The 14,824-nt window shown below is 43.0% G+C and overlaps 1 protein-coding gene across 12 annotated transcripts in view; it reads left to right on the top strand.

The window, feature by feature from the left end:
- The window catches only part of RAI14 (retinoic acid induced 14), a 160,910-nt gene that overhangs the window by 8,450 nt on the left and 137,636 nt on the right, over positions 1-14,824 (top strand). The window lies entirely within an intron of this gene.

The raw sequence follows: 14,824 nt of genomic DNA, 5'->3' as shown, positions 1-14,824 counted from the left end.
CTGCAGTGGAGTCTGGTGGGGAGTCCGAAGTGAGGCAGATGGCTTTGAGCAGCAACAGGAAGGTTGGAAAAGGAACTGGAACCCAGGCCCTTGGGATCCTGCTAGGCAAGAATCACATAAACAAACCCATTTGTCAAGCTTTGTCAGTGAGTTAACAAGATCTGTGCTGAGCCTCTTCGTTTGATGAGAAGGCTCACATAACTTGACCATCTCCTCCTACAAAAGTTGACCTGTTTGTGATTGATGGCTTTTCAAAAATGAAAGGGAGTGCTGACTTTGGGTGGATGGTTTTGACCCATAGACATTTCACTGGTGGGAGAAGCAGCCTGTTCACAGTGGCTCCTCCCAGCTGCCCCAGAGGACGTGGGAACCTCTGAGCTGGAAGGCTAAGGGACTTGTGGGTTGCTTTTCCTTTCTTCCTTACCAAAGGCAGCCAGAAGCAAAACACAGTTGACCCTTGAACCGTGTAAGGGTTTAGGGGATACCTCCCACCCCACTACCACCAAGTTGAAAAATCTGTGTATCGCTTTGACTCCCCTAGAACTTAACTTCCAATAGCCTACTGTTGATGGGAAGCCTTACTGATAACACAAATTGTCAATTAGCACATATTTTGTATGTTGTAGATATTATTTATTGTTGTTGTTCAGTTGCTCAGTCGTTTCTGACTCTGTGACCCCATGGACTGTAGCACGCCAGGCTTCCCTCTCCTTCACCATCTCCCAGAGCTTGCTCAGATTCATATCCACTGAGTCAATGATGCCATCCACCATCTCGTCTCTGTCATCCCCTTTTCCTCCTGCCTTCAATCTTTCCCAGCATCGGGTCTTTTCCAATGAATGGGCTCTTTGCATCAGGTGGCTGAAGTATTGGAGCTTCAGCATCAGTCCTTCCAATGAATATTCAGGATTGATTTCCTTTAGGATTGACTGGTTGGATCTCCTTGCAGTTCAAGGGACTCTCAAGAGTCTTTTCCAACACCACAGTTCAAAAGCATTAATTCTTTAGCACTCAGCTTTCTTTATGGTTCAACTCTCATATCCATACATGACTACTGGAAAAACCATAGCTTTGACTAGATGGACCTTTGTTGGCAAAGTAATGTCTCTGCTTTTTAATATGCTCTCTAGGTTGTTATAGCTTTTCTTCCAAGGAGGAAGCATCTTTTAATTTTATGGCTGCAGTCATTATCTGCAGTGATTTTGGAGCCCAAGAAAATAAAGTCTGTCACTGTTTCCATTTGTTTCCCCATCTATTTGCTGTGAAGTGATGGGACCAGATGCCATGTTGGTTTTCTGAATGTTGAGTTTTATAAAAAGCCAACTTTTTCACTCTCCTCTTTTATTTTCATTAAGAGGCTCTTCAGTTCCTCTTCATTTTCTGCCATAAGGGTGGTGTCACCTGCATATCTGAGGTTATTGATATTTCTCCCCTCAATCTTGATTCCAGGTTGTGCTTCAGCCAGCCAGGAATTTTGCATGATGTACTCTGCATGTAAGTTAAATAAGCAGGTTGACCGTATACAGCCTTGACATACTCTTTTCCAAATTTTGAACCATCCATTGTCCTTGTCCGGTTCTAACTGTTGCTTCTTGACCTGCATACAGATTTCTCAGGAGGTAGTAAGATAGCCTGGTATTCCCATCTCTAAGAATTTCCCATAGTTTGTTGTGATCCATACAGTCAAAGGCTTTAGCATGGTCAATGAAGCAGAAGTAGATGTTTTTCTTGAATTCTTTTGCTTTTTCTATGATTCAGTGGATGTTGGCAATTAGATCTCTGGTGCCTCTGCCTTTTCTAAATCCAACTTGAACATCTTTTAGTTTTCAGTTCACGTACTGTTGAAGCCTAGCCTGGAGAATTTTGAGCATTACTTTGCTAGCATGTGAAATGAGTGCAGTTGTATATTGTAGCCTTACAATAAAGTAAGCTAGAGAAAAGAAATGTTAAGGAAATAGTGTAAGGAAGAGAAAATACACTTCCAGTACTGTATATGTATTGATACCCTAAGTTTACATTGTCTGTTTATGTGATTAATTATCAATATCCACATCAGTATAATCTTGTGGTATAAAACACTGCCGATGTTATATGTATTACTAATACTGGACATCAAAAATGAAGAGTTGTGAAAACATTCATATTTATAGGAAGAAACAGTGGTGTGATTGCTTTATGGTGGCTTAGTATAATTGATACAACTGCTTCATGGTAGTGTAGCCTAGACACTAATGAATGAATCTTTATAAAATCTTATGGCATACAGTATTACAGTTATATTCATAATACAGTATTGAAAACTGTTACTTTTTTAAACAAAGCTGCTTAGCGTGTTGATAGGCTGATAGGCAGTTTCTCCTATTATGAGAGAGAGGCATGCTGTAATTTTTTTTGAAAGCAAAGTTAGAAAACAGTAAGAAACCTAATGCATTATTAGTTTTATATTAAATATCACCCGCCTTATGCCTATTTAAGGATAGACTAGTATCTGCACATTTTATGCGTTCATGATATACCTTTAAAAAAATTTTTTTTATATTTCTAGGCTACATGGTTCATCGGCAAGGTTTTTCAAATTGTCCCAAATCTCCAAAAGGCTTTCCAATCTATTTATTGAAAAAAAGTTGCATGTAAGTGGACTTGCACAGTTCAAACCTGTATTGTACAAGGGCCGTAAACATATGTGCGGCCCTGAAGTCCCACGTTGAACCATGTCAGGAAGGCCTCACCCACAGCCAGGCGGGGAGACGCCTACCATTCTGTCTCCAAGTGAATCTTATTTTGGGCTCAATCCACATTCATCGTGGATGCAAGTTACTTCGACGAATATGCTCAGGACCTTCTTGTATCTTCGTTTTAAAAAAAAAATCCTTAATTTTCTTTGGGGAGAAAAAAGTTTCACATTTCTTTCCTTTGAGCTTAATTATTTACTTAAAAAATATTTGTTTGGCTATGCTGGGTCTTTCAGCATGCAGAATCTTTAGTTGCAGTGTGTGGGATCTAGTTCCCTGACCAGGAATTGAACCTGGGCCCCCTGCATTGGGAGTGTGGAGTCTGACCACTGGACCCAGCAGTGTATATTAGTCACTCAGTTGTGTCTGACTCTTTGCAACCCCATGGATTGTAGTCCGCCAAGCTCCTCTGTTCATGGGATTCTCCAGGCAAGAATACTGGAGTGGGTTGCCATTTCCTTCTCCAGGGGATCTTCCTGACTCAGGGATTGAACCCGGGTCTCCTGTGTTGCAGGCAGCTTCTTTACGATCTCAGCCACCAGGGAGGCCTCTGGACCACTAGAGAAGTCACTTTTGAGCTTTTTTTAAATCAGAAGAAACTAGAAAATATAGGCGTAGACACTAACCAGTATCTGTATACCAACCAGGATTTCCTAACACCAACCAGTATCTGTATACCAACCAGGATTTCCTAAGAATTTTTTTTTTTTTTTTAAAGGAAAAACTCCTTTCTTCCACTAACCTTGTGTATACATCCAGTCAGCAACACCTTGATAATTAGATTCTTTCTGTGCTATACAACTTTAGGTCATGTTTGGTGTGCTGTTCGGTGACTTTTTCTATTGCTTTTCCTCTAGAGTCTCTAAAAGCTAGAAAGAGATGACCCCTGTCCCAGCCTGTCTCCCTGCCGATCTGTGGACGGCGGTGTTACCACTTGTGCCTTGTCTGGAAACAAGCTTGCTTTCTTCTTGTGCTTTAACACAACCCCTGATTATTTTAAGTGCATACCCCTTGGAACAAAGCGCATTTGATTTTCATTACATTGCAGATGGGTGTTTTTGTCCACGGTGGCAAAAGAAACAAAGAGTAGCTCACCCTATCCTGGTGATATCTGAGGTGGCAGGCTGCTGGCTGCCGGTGCTTCTGTGTGTGGCTTCCAGAACCAATACTGCCTGCACCCCCTGCCCCATTACTGTCTCACTAGTGATTGTTTTAGGACAAACTTTTATTATATCAGTGCTTGTAATGGTTGTAAAGCATTGTAGTATTTTATTTTGTTTTTTAATAGCTTGGAAAGAGGTAGTATACAGGACATGAGAATAATTTCCTAAGGAACAAAAATGTCCTGGTGATGGAGAAGGATTTAAATATCTAGCCGTTCTGCTTTTTCATATTGTTTCCAAAGCATGGAAACCTCCACCCAGTCTGGAGTTGCCAGCTCAGCTGAGTATAAAAATAGCCACTTCACTTGTCTGTAATTATCTTTACATTTTATGTTATTGACTGGGTATCTTTAGCCAAGCTGTATGGAAAAGGATTTTTTTTTTTTAGACTGGTGAGCTCATTACATTTATTCACTATGTGTATGCCTCACATGTTAAAAGGACAAAGAAATAAAATGCCACCTTCCCCTGGAATGTTGGGAGGGCAAACAGCCAGAAGGGAATGCCTTTTTTCGTATTGGTCCATTCAGACTTCCTAGGGGGAGCTCTGTATATATGCCAGTGGCTGATCTGAGGACTGTTCCATCTTTAAAGGCAACAAAATTTTTTTAAGTTGTAAAAAGGTTGGTCTGTTGGTCAGACTTTTTTTTAAATTACTAGTGCTGTCTAATATGCAGCCCGGGAACTGAACTTGAGTGTCAACCCAGCCTTCTCTATTTTTAAATTGTGCCACTTTGGCCAAATAAACTTGCTTGGTGGCAATTTCCTAATCTTGAAACTGAGATTAAAAGCAATAGCATCTTATTTTGAAGTGGTGTGGTGTGAGCATTAAATGAGATAATACTCATTTATAATCAGATAGTAAAAAAAAAAAAATTTTTTTTTTTTTTTACAAAGTAATCATGTAAATGATAGCTATTGTTACTGTTACTAAGGTTATCACGTTCTGTATCCTACCTTTGAAGAACTGTTGACAGATTGGCCAATATGATTGTATCTGCCATTGTAAGCTATAGCACTAAAAAGGGGTTGCTCCCATATGTCATTGAAACACATTTGCCAGGTATCTTCTGTGTAGTTTGGGACTGTGTTTTCCTGTGTTATCATTCCTCCATTTAGTCCTTCTTTATATCCTTAGGTAGACAGTATAAAGGCATATTTCCTATAGTTGTGATCAATGCTATTCCCAGTTGTATTAACAAATTCCTTAGTCTCACCAGACAACTTTTGTTTCAGTCACCATCTAGGCACAGAGGAGCAGTCTTGTGGTTAAAATGAAGATAGTAGTGTCTAGAATGAAGTGATGGGGAAGTTAAATTCCCTTTTTTTTTTTAGTTGGAGGCTAATTACTTCACTAAATTCCCTTTTGAATCCTTTGGAAAATTGTCCATCTTTTGATAGAGAAAAACAGACATGTTTTCTCAACCATATATAACAGAGTAATAGTTTGCACAGAAATCCGTCAGTCTTGAAATTTAAATTTTTTTTTTAAATTGGAGGATAATTGCTTTACAGTGTTGTGTTAGTCTCGGTTGTACAGCAACATCAGTTCAGTTCAGTCGCTCAGTCCTGTCCAACTCTTTGCGACCCCATGAATCGCAGCAGCCAGGCCTCCCTGTCCGTCACCAACTCCCGGAGTTTACTCAAACTCATGTCCATCGAGTTGGTGATGGCATCCAGCCATCTCATCCTCTGTCATCCCCTCCTCCTCCTGCCCCCAATCCCTCCCAGCATCAGGGTCTCTTCCAATGAGTCAACTCTTCGCATGAGGTGGCCAAAGTATTGGAGTTTCAGCTTCAGCATCAGTCCTTCCAGTGAACACCCAGGACTGATCTCCTTTAGGATGGACTGGTTGGATCTCCTTGCAGTCCAAGGGACTCTCAAGAGTCTTCTCCAACACCACACTTCAAAAGCATCAATTTTTCGGTGCTCAGCTTTCTTCAAAGTCCAACTCTCACATCCATACATGACCACTGGAAAAACCATAGCCTTGACTAGACGGACCTTTGTTGGCAAAGTAATATCTCTGCTTTTTAATATACTATCTAGGCTGGTCATAACTTTCCTTCCAAGGAGTAAGCATCTTTTAATTTCATGGCTGCAGTCACCATCTGCACTGACTTTGGAGCCCAAAAAAATAAAGTCTTACACTGCTTCCACTGTTTTCCTATTTCCCATGAAGTGATGGGACCAGATGCCATGATCTTAGTTTTCTGAATGTTGAGCTTTAAGCCAACTTTTTCACTCTCCTCTTTCACTTTCATCAAGAGGCTCTTTAGTTCCTCTTCACTTTCTGCCATAAGGGTGGTGTCATCTGCATATCTGAGGTTATTGATATTTCTCCTGGCAATCTTGATTCCAGCCTGTGCTTCTTCCAGCCCAGCATTTCTCATGATGTACTCTGCATATAAGTTAAATAAGCAGGGTGACAATATACAGCCTTGACGTACTCCTTTTCCTATTTGGAACCAGTCTGTTGGTCCATGTCCAGTTCTAACTGTTGCTTCCTGACCTGCATACAGGTTTCTCAAGAGGCAGGTCAGGTGGTCTGGTATTCCCATGTCTTTCAGAATTTTCCACAGTTTATTGTGATCCACACAGTCAAAGGCTTTGGCATAGTCAATAAAGCAGAAATAGATGTTTTTCTGGAACTCTCTTGCTTTTTCGATGATCCAGCGGATGTTGGCTCAACATAAGTATACATATATCCCCTCCCTCCCACCCGCTCCACCCCACCCCTCTATGACATCACAGAGCTCTGAGCTGAGTTTTGAAATAAAATTGTTGATTAATTATCCCTTCTTCTGCATGTGGCAGAGTGAATCTTTTAAACTAACTTTCATCCATTATCAACTTGCGGAATTTACAGTATCTAAGCTTCATGATTTGATAGTAAGTGAGTGTTAAACATGATAACCTATACTTTTTTTCCCTTAATTTTGTGCCTGCCTTGTAATAATAGTAAGATGCTGTTATTGCCAGTTGTGCCAGACTTTTAGGGGGAAATGTGAATCATTACTGTCTAATAGAATATAAGCAAGCCATAAATACATGCCATCACAAGTCATTTCAAAGTTTCTAGTAGACATAAGAAGGAAAATGAAGCAACTGAGATTGTAATCATCTTTTATTTTTATCTAGTATATCCAAAATTCTGTCAACATGTATTGAGTCATATAGTTGACTTTTTTTTTAATAGTAAATCTTTGAAATCCATTGTGTATTTTCCACTTACAGTGCATGTCAGTTTGTGTTGGCCATGTTTCAAATGCTTAGTGGCCACGTGTGGCCAATGACTGCAGTATTGGACAGCACTGGTCGAAGTAGTATGTCCTTTTGTAGGTCCTGTAACCCCAGTCCTACCTGACACTTAGAATGCCTCAGTAGATGCAGGTTTGATTAAGCTTCGCTGTGTCTTTACCTAGTTATCTGGAATTTTGCCCTTCGTTTTTAGTGTTTCCTTAGAGAAGTATGATAGCTCGCTAGCTTCATCATAATCTGATTACACATGAAATAGTGGACATTTGTGTTCTTGGTTTACAAATCTGTGGGTCTCTGCTTTCTTGCATGTGTGCTAATCAGCATGGACTTTTTTTTTTTCTTTGTTGTAGGCAGGGATTATGTATGGGACAGTTTTCTACATCTCCCTATGTACTTCGGCCAGAGTTGGTAGGCAGTGCCTGTGAGTAAACAAGACAGTATAGATTTCTTAGTCTTCCTTTTAATTTGCGAGTTCTTGAGTAGCCGTGATGTTTTTACTCTTTAGAGCCTCATGGGATCGGGTGCCAGGTATGTGAGTTTGTGTGTGGGGCCCAGGGTGGAGGGGAGTGTGTTTTAAATCTTTGTTGCAGGTGACAGAAGTACTCACCATCCTTTATGTTGATGCTATTTTATTCTATCCCTCAATACAGAAAAGGTTGAAAATTGAAAGAAGGTCCAGGCTCTCAAATTCAGTCAACAGAGCCTGTGTTCACTGTGAAGGTGGTTCTAGGCCTCCTGACAGAGCACACGCTTGGAGTGGCCTGGGGCTTTTAGTGGAAAGGATCTGGAAGGCTTTTCCATTTGCACTGCCAGGAGAGTAGTGTGGCAAATCCAGGCCAGCCTAACCCCTGGGGGGTGATGCTTGGTGACTGAGCCACTGTGTCGGGCTTCTCTTCCAGGTGTCTTGTTTAGAATCAGTTAGGGTGAGTGAAAGCATGCTTCCTTATCATATCTTCAGCAATATTCAAGGATTAACTGCTCTGAGAATTATCCTTGGTGCTTGAGGTCTCCTGATCCAGCTGAACCCCAGCGTTCCATCCCCTCCTCCAGGCAGCTTCCCTACTGTCTGCCCCATCTCCTTGTCCCCACTCCCCCCTGAAGTCCCTATCTTCCTCTTGAGCTACTTCACAGGGTCCTTCAGGGCCCACCTGTTATGATGGCTTTTCATTTCGTGAGGGTTTTTAACAGTCTAATTCTATTATTCATTTCCAGTTACTCGGGATTGTTTTCCTTATTGGCAGGTTCCTGTAGGAGAGCGAAAGAGCTGGTCTTATTTTCAGAGTGGAAATAGCCCAGAAGGTGGGGCTTGCTGGCCAGGTCTTCTGTGGTGAAGAAAGAATGGAATGCTTGGAGGTGGAGATGGGTGAGGGTATGCTGGCAGATCAGGGAGCAGCTCATAGCCAAACAAATGGATGATAAATAGGCCGTCCCTAACCTATGGGTTCAAAGGGGACCTTGTAGGTCACCCCACTGTATTCAACCACTTAGACTCTGGAGGGTGTGTATTTCATTTCTGTAGATTCTTAAAGTGAATTTAGCTACAGACTTCCAAATGAGCTGAACAGACAGACGTACAAACTACAGCAGGGCTGCCGAGGTTCTAGGCTCCTCTCTCACTGTGGCGTCTAAGGTGACAGCCTGAGCGGGATTGACTTGGTGGGAAGGCAGCAGGGGATTTGTCAATATTCGTCGATTGCAAGTCACAGAAACTCAACCTGAACTAGCTTAGGATAGGAGGGAGGACTTCCCTGGTGGCACTGGTGGTAAAGAACCCACCTGCCAATGCAGGAGACGCAGGAGACATGGGTTTGATCCCTGGATCAGGAAGGTCCCCTGGAGGAGGGCATGGCAACCCAGTCCAGTATTCTTGCCTGGAGAATCCCATGGACAGAGGAGCCTGGTGGGCTACAGTCCATGGAGTTGCAAAGAGTCAGACATGACTGAAGTGACTTTGCACGCAGGTAGGTTGGGGTGAGGGGGGGGGCAGCTTGGCTCAGGGGATGCCAAATTCTGTGCTAAAAGGGTGTTGGGGCCTCCCTGGTTCCCTCCCTCAAACCAGCTATCTGCACTGACTTAAGGAGTGTCTTGGACAGCTGCCAGGCTCACATTTTCCTAGTTTCTCTGCCAGAGAGGAAGGCTTTAATCTTCCCTTTTTCTTCCCCGTTCTGCCCCCTTCTCTTCCTTCTTCTTGTACTTATCCCTTCCCTGTCCCTTTCCTCTCCCCCCACCCAAAATCCCAGGGACGGTCTCTGACAGCCTTGCTAAGGACACCTTTCCATCTCTTGGGAACAGCTACGGTCAGGCTATAACCTGGCTGGAGTGGGGGGTGGGGGGAGGGGGAAGGGAATAGGAGGACAGCTTCCTAGAAAGAAATGCAGTTATCAGAAGAAGGCTGGGCACTCGGAGTCATGGGGCAGACAGCGTGCTACATGGCAATGTGTTAGGTTAGAGAAAATGCAGAGACGTGCCTTCAAGTGAGCTGGGCTGGAGATGAGAATATATGATTTGAGTACGTGGTGTTCGAATGACATCCCAACATGGTAGTGGGGCAGCAGAAATGATTTTTTGTGCTCTCCATCTGCTGTTCCACTCCTGCTTCTAGGGCATCAGAATTCACAGTATCCATGTTGTTAACTTATTTATCCCTTATCCTCAAAAAGTATTTGAGGCACTAGATGACTGATTCATCAGAACCATTGTGATTATCGTAAATGACACTTCCTGCATACAAGAATGTGGAGAGTCTGAGTTACCCCATTTTAAAGCCAAGTCAAAGAACCGATAATGTCACAGTAAGCCAACATTTGACCATTTAATCTTTCTAGAGTAAAACCAAGGGAATCTGGTATAATCATCCAGGGAGCTACCCTCTCGCACTCTAAAGCTGTTTCTCACTAACAACTTAGCATTTCACTTTTTGTATTTCATCTTGTTAAAAACAGCTTTATCGAGGTATGATTTACATCCCACAAAATTTACCATTTTTAGTATACAGTACTGCTCAATTTTTAATAAATTTACAGAGCTGTGGAATCATCACCACAATTGAGTTTTAAAACATCTCTCTCACCTCCCCCAAAAGAGCCCTCATGCTCATTTGCAATTCCTCCTTATCATCCCCCTCCCTAGGCGACTGCTAATCTACTTCCTGTCTATAAATTTGCCAGTTCCAGACATGTCGTACAGATGAAATCTTACACTGTGTGGTCTTGTGTCTGACCTTCACTTGGCGCAATGATTTTGCGCTGCACGTATCAACCCTTGGTTTCTTTTTGGTCCTGGATAGTCCGCCTTCCCCTGTATGGAAATGCCATGTTTTGTTTACCTAGTTGGTGGATGTTTCAATTGTTTCCACTTTTTCACGCTTATGAATACTGCTGCTGTAAACACTCATGTGCACGTCTCTGTGGACACGTGTTTTCATTTCTTCTGGCAAGACACATCGTGTGATTGCCAGGTTGAATGGTAAATGTATATTTAAGCTGCCAAACTACTTGCCACAGTGACTTTGTGCTTTCCACATTTTATATATTCACCAGTAACATTTGAGGAGTGGCCCTGTCTTTTTAAACCTGAATGACTCTTTTGGATTTTAAGGTGGGGGAAAGCCAAGAAATGGACTTGCGATGGAGATGGTAAGGCACTTGGCACATACCCCTTGCTGTTTGGGGTTGATTACTAGATGTGTGCAGGGCAGCTTTTTTGCTTGAGAGATGAACACAGTGTTATGTCTTGATAGAGCTGTTGACACCAACATCAAAGATTTGGAAATACACCCTGGAAACGGCATTTTAGAGATCAGCTTAAAAATAACCTCAAAAGGGGGGATAATCACATGGCGTTTCTTAGTCCTGGAGTGATTTTTGTATTCCAGAGTTGGCTTGTTTTGATTAAGCCCATGCTTTTTTAAATTGGATGGATTTAGGGCATGAGGTAACCTTGGGGCTTTTCTTTGGTAGGTTTATCGGAGCATGTGAGTAGCAGATTTGACAGCCCAGATAGTAATGTTGCCAGAGCCCCGACCAGTTTTATATCAGTGCTGGTGGCTCTGACTGATTCATGGACCAAGATTGGTCCTCATTGATGGCAGGTTTTATTTTTAAAGAAGAATGATGTGTTTGTTTCTCAAAAGAAATGTCATCCCCTGATAAAGGCAAGTTGTGAATATAGGGAGGGAGATTAATGTTCTTAAGAGTTTCACTTCATGATCATTATGGTATATTATCTGGATGGCATTTATGGTTTTAAAAGAGTGTGGTCATTTTTGGGGGGAGGGAGTGAGATATTACAGTATTTTAGGAAGGATTCATCATCAGGATGAAACTACTGCCTATGTCTTTTTTTCTCCCTCTTACCTTTCCCTCTTCTTTATCATCTGGACAATCTTTTATCTCACCTGCACCTTAGTTAATATATGAGTGCACTCAGCCCATAATTAATGCTTAGTAAAGTTTGCATGTTTGTTGAGTCATTTATTCATTTATTTATATGTATCTGGTCTGCTGAATAAATAAGACACCTCAAATGTGATCACAAAGCAGCTTTGTTTTGTGTCCCACTGACTCTTTAAAATTTATTCAGAGAGGTTAGCCTATCTCATGCCTCTGGGTGAAATCTATAACTTTTCTGATTCGATTTTGTAAAAATTCTACAGTCAATTTCAGTTGCTAAATACTCTTAATTTAGAACTCGGAATGCCTGATTTAAAATAAAAGTAAAAATTTCAAATTTGATTTAAAAGAAAACATCTTTCTTTTTCTCTCTTTCTCCATTTTCTCCTGTTACTCTACCCCCTTTATCTGACTGTAATGGTTTGTGTCCCCTCCAGGGTTGCAATGCAAACTGGAGGCAGGAGAGGGGAGATGAGAGGTAAGAAGAATGAGAAAGTTCTTACTTGATGGTACACAGGAAGACAGTGCTCTGCTCTCTAATCCTGACAGATATTTTGAGCTGATTCTTGCTCTTTGAGGAGGTACTTTAGGCTGGACCATGTGCTCCTAAAATTCATATGTTAAAGTCCTGACCCCTGGTACCTCGGGACGGGACTGTTTGTGGAGGTAGGGCCTTTAAAGATATGATTAAGATAAATGAGATTCTATGGGTGTGACTGGTGTCCTTATAAAAAGACATGAGGACAAAGGCACACAAAGAGGAAGCACTCGTGAACACAAAGGGAGAAGGAAGCCATCTACACCCAGGGAGAGAGGCCTTAGTTCAGTTCAGTTGCTCAGTCCTGTCTGACTCTTTGCAACCCCATGGACTGCAGCATGCCAGATTTCCCTGACCATCACCAACTCCCAGAGCTTACTCAAACTCATGTCCATTGAATCGGTGATGCCATCCAACCATCTCATCCTCTGTCATCCCCTTCTTCTCCTGCCTTCAATCTTTCCCAGCATCAGGGTCTTTTCCAAGGAGTTAGTTCTTTGCGTCAGGTGGCCAAAGTATTGGAGTTTCAGCTTCAGCATCAGTCCATCCAATGAATATTCAGGACAGATTTCCTTTAGGATGGACTGGTTTGATCTCCTTGCAGTCCAAGAGGCCTCAGAATAAATCAGAATTGGCTTTGCTGTTACCGTCGTCTTGGACTTCTAGCGCCCAGAACAGTGAGGATAGAGATTTCTGTTGCATAAGCCACCAGATGTGACACTTTGTTACACAGTCCTAGCAAACCAGCAGAGGCGGCCTTGGAAGATCCTTCTCTCCTCCTGGTTCCACTCCTGGATCGTCACTAGGGACCCCTCTGATTCCTGTGTTGCAGGTTCTGCTTTGTTGCTTCTCTGTCTGGGACTTGGCCTCTCTCTGCCCTCTTTACCCTATAATCCACTCTGTTAGAATCCAAGACAGCTTACTACCCTTCCATGAATTGCCTAGGTCAGGTTTACCGGAGACAGACATCTGTGCACAGATGAACTTCAGCATCAGGCTGATCACAGCCCAGCAGCTACCATGCCTTCATTCCCACCCTCAGAACTTAGGCCAGTTTCTCTCTGAACTTGTAGATTTTCCAGGCGAGGATCAGACCCCTGTCCATTCTCTCTAAGTGGTCCTGTAGGCCTTTCTCATTAGGTTGAGTAGGCCTGGTGGGAATCATTGCATCATTCCTTCCCAAGAAAGCTGCTGCTGCTGCTAAGTCACTTAAGTCGTGTCTGACTCTGTGTGACCCCATAGACAGCAGCCCACAGGCTCCTCCGTTCCTGGGATTCTCCAGGCAAGAACACTGGAGTGGAGAAAGAACCTCCCCCATCTCCATGTGCTCTGACCCGTTTAAACCCTGGATGTGAGTGAGGGTTCAAGAGTCCTGTTACTAGTTTTTGGCTAAATCCTTTGAAATTGTGCATCTTGGACTGGGCGCGGTGAAATGTCTGTTGTATCTTTGTGCTTCCAATTTGACACCCAGTGCTTGTTCAGGTGGCATTGAGTAGTAAAGAACCTGCCTACCAGGAGACCTAAGGGACGGCTTCGATCCCTGGGTCAGGAAGATCCCCTGGAGGAGGGCATGGCAGCCCACGCCAGTATTCTTGCCTGGAGAACCCCATGGACAGAGGAGCCTGGCAGGCTACGGTCCATAGGGTCACACAGACTCGGACAGGACTGAAGCAACTTAGCATGAACACTTGTTCACCCATCCCTTCTCTCAGCCTCAGTGAACTTCCGCTGAGTGTGGACCATGGAGAAAGTCCTGCTGAGGTCAGAGGTGAACACTTGGGTGTTGCTCAGTTCAGTCACTCAGTCATGTCTGACTCTCTGTGACCCCATGGACTGCAGCTTGCCAGGCTTCCCTGTCCTTCACCATCTCCTGGAGCTTGCTCAAACTCATGTCCACTGAGTCGGTGATGCCATCCAACCATCTCATCCTCTGTTGTCCCTTTCTCCTGCTGTCAATCTTTCCCCACGTCAGGGTCTTTTCCAGTGAGTCAGTTCTTCGCATCAGGTGGGCAGAGTATTGGAGCTTCAGCTTTAGCATCAGGTGCGGCTAGGATGTACTTTTTCCTTCTTAAGAAGTTCCCTACCTGGAAGTGGTAGAATCTCATGCAAAAATAATAGGTCAGGCCTGCAGATGCGGGGGAGCCCTTGGCCTGCTTTGCTTCAGGCTGATAAAATCTCTGTCCTAAGTAAGCACTTGCCCCTTGGGGTTTTAGCAGCTGGTCCTTGCTCTTTATTGACACTTACATTCCATTATTCAAATGGTCAGCTCCCTTGGCTAAGCTCAGCTTGTGATTAGGGAGATGCTGCCGGAGGCGCACAGCTCAGAGAAAGGAGAGGGAGGTGGAGGGAACAAAGAGGAGCAACCTGATAAGATTTATAGGCCAAATGAGATGGTGATTTGGGGTTTTTTAAAACTTAGTGCTTTCATATGTACATGTGAAAACTGATCACGGCATTTACTTAATCCTATTGCAGCTAACCCAGTCCATTTAGGACCAAAAAAAGCCTTGCTGAGGTCAAAGATGAAGTCTACAGTCTACCCAGGCACCTAACCTGTATCTCTGTCCTACACGTTCCTTCAGGAAACATTTATTGATTTTTATACCAGTGGCTAGCACCCAAGTAATAAGCAAAATGAAAACTCTGCCCTGAAAATCCTCCATTCCAAGGTAAATAGCCTGAGATGTACATTTTCAAATTTGCCAGAAAAACTGGTAACTGGGACTCTTGAACCCCTTG

The sequence above is a fragment of the Cervus elaphus genome, chromosome 25 (genome assembly GCF_910594005.1).
Source record: "Cervus elaphus chromosome 25, mCerEla1.1, whole genome shotgun sequence".
NCBI lineage: Eukaryota > Metazoa > Chordata > Mammalia > Artiodactyla > Cervidae > Cervus > Cervus elaphus.
This window is presented reverse-complemented; position numbering and strand designations above follow the sequence as displayed.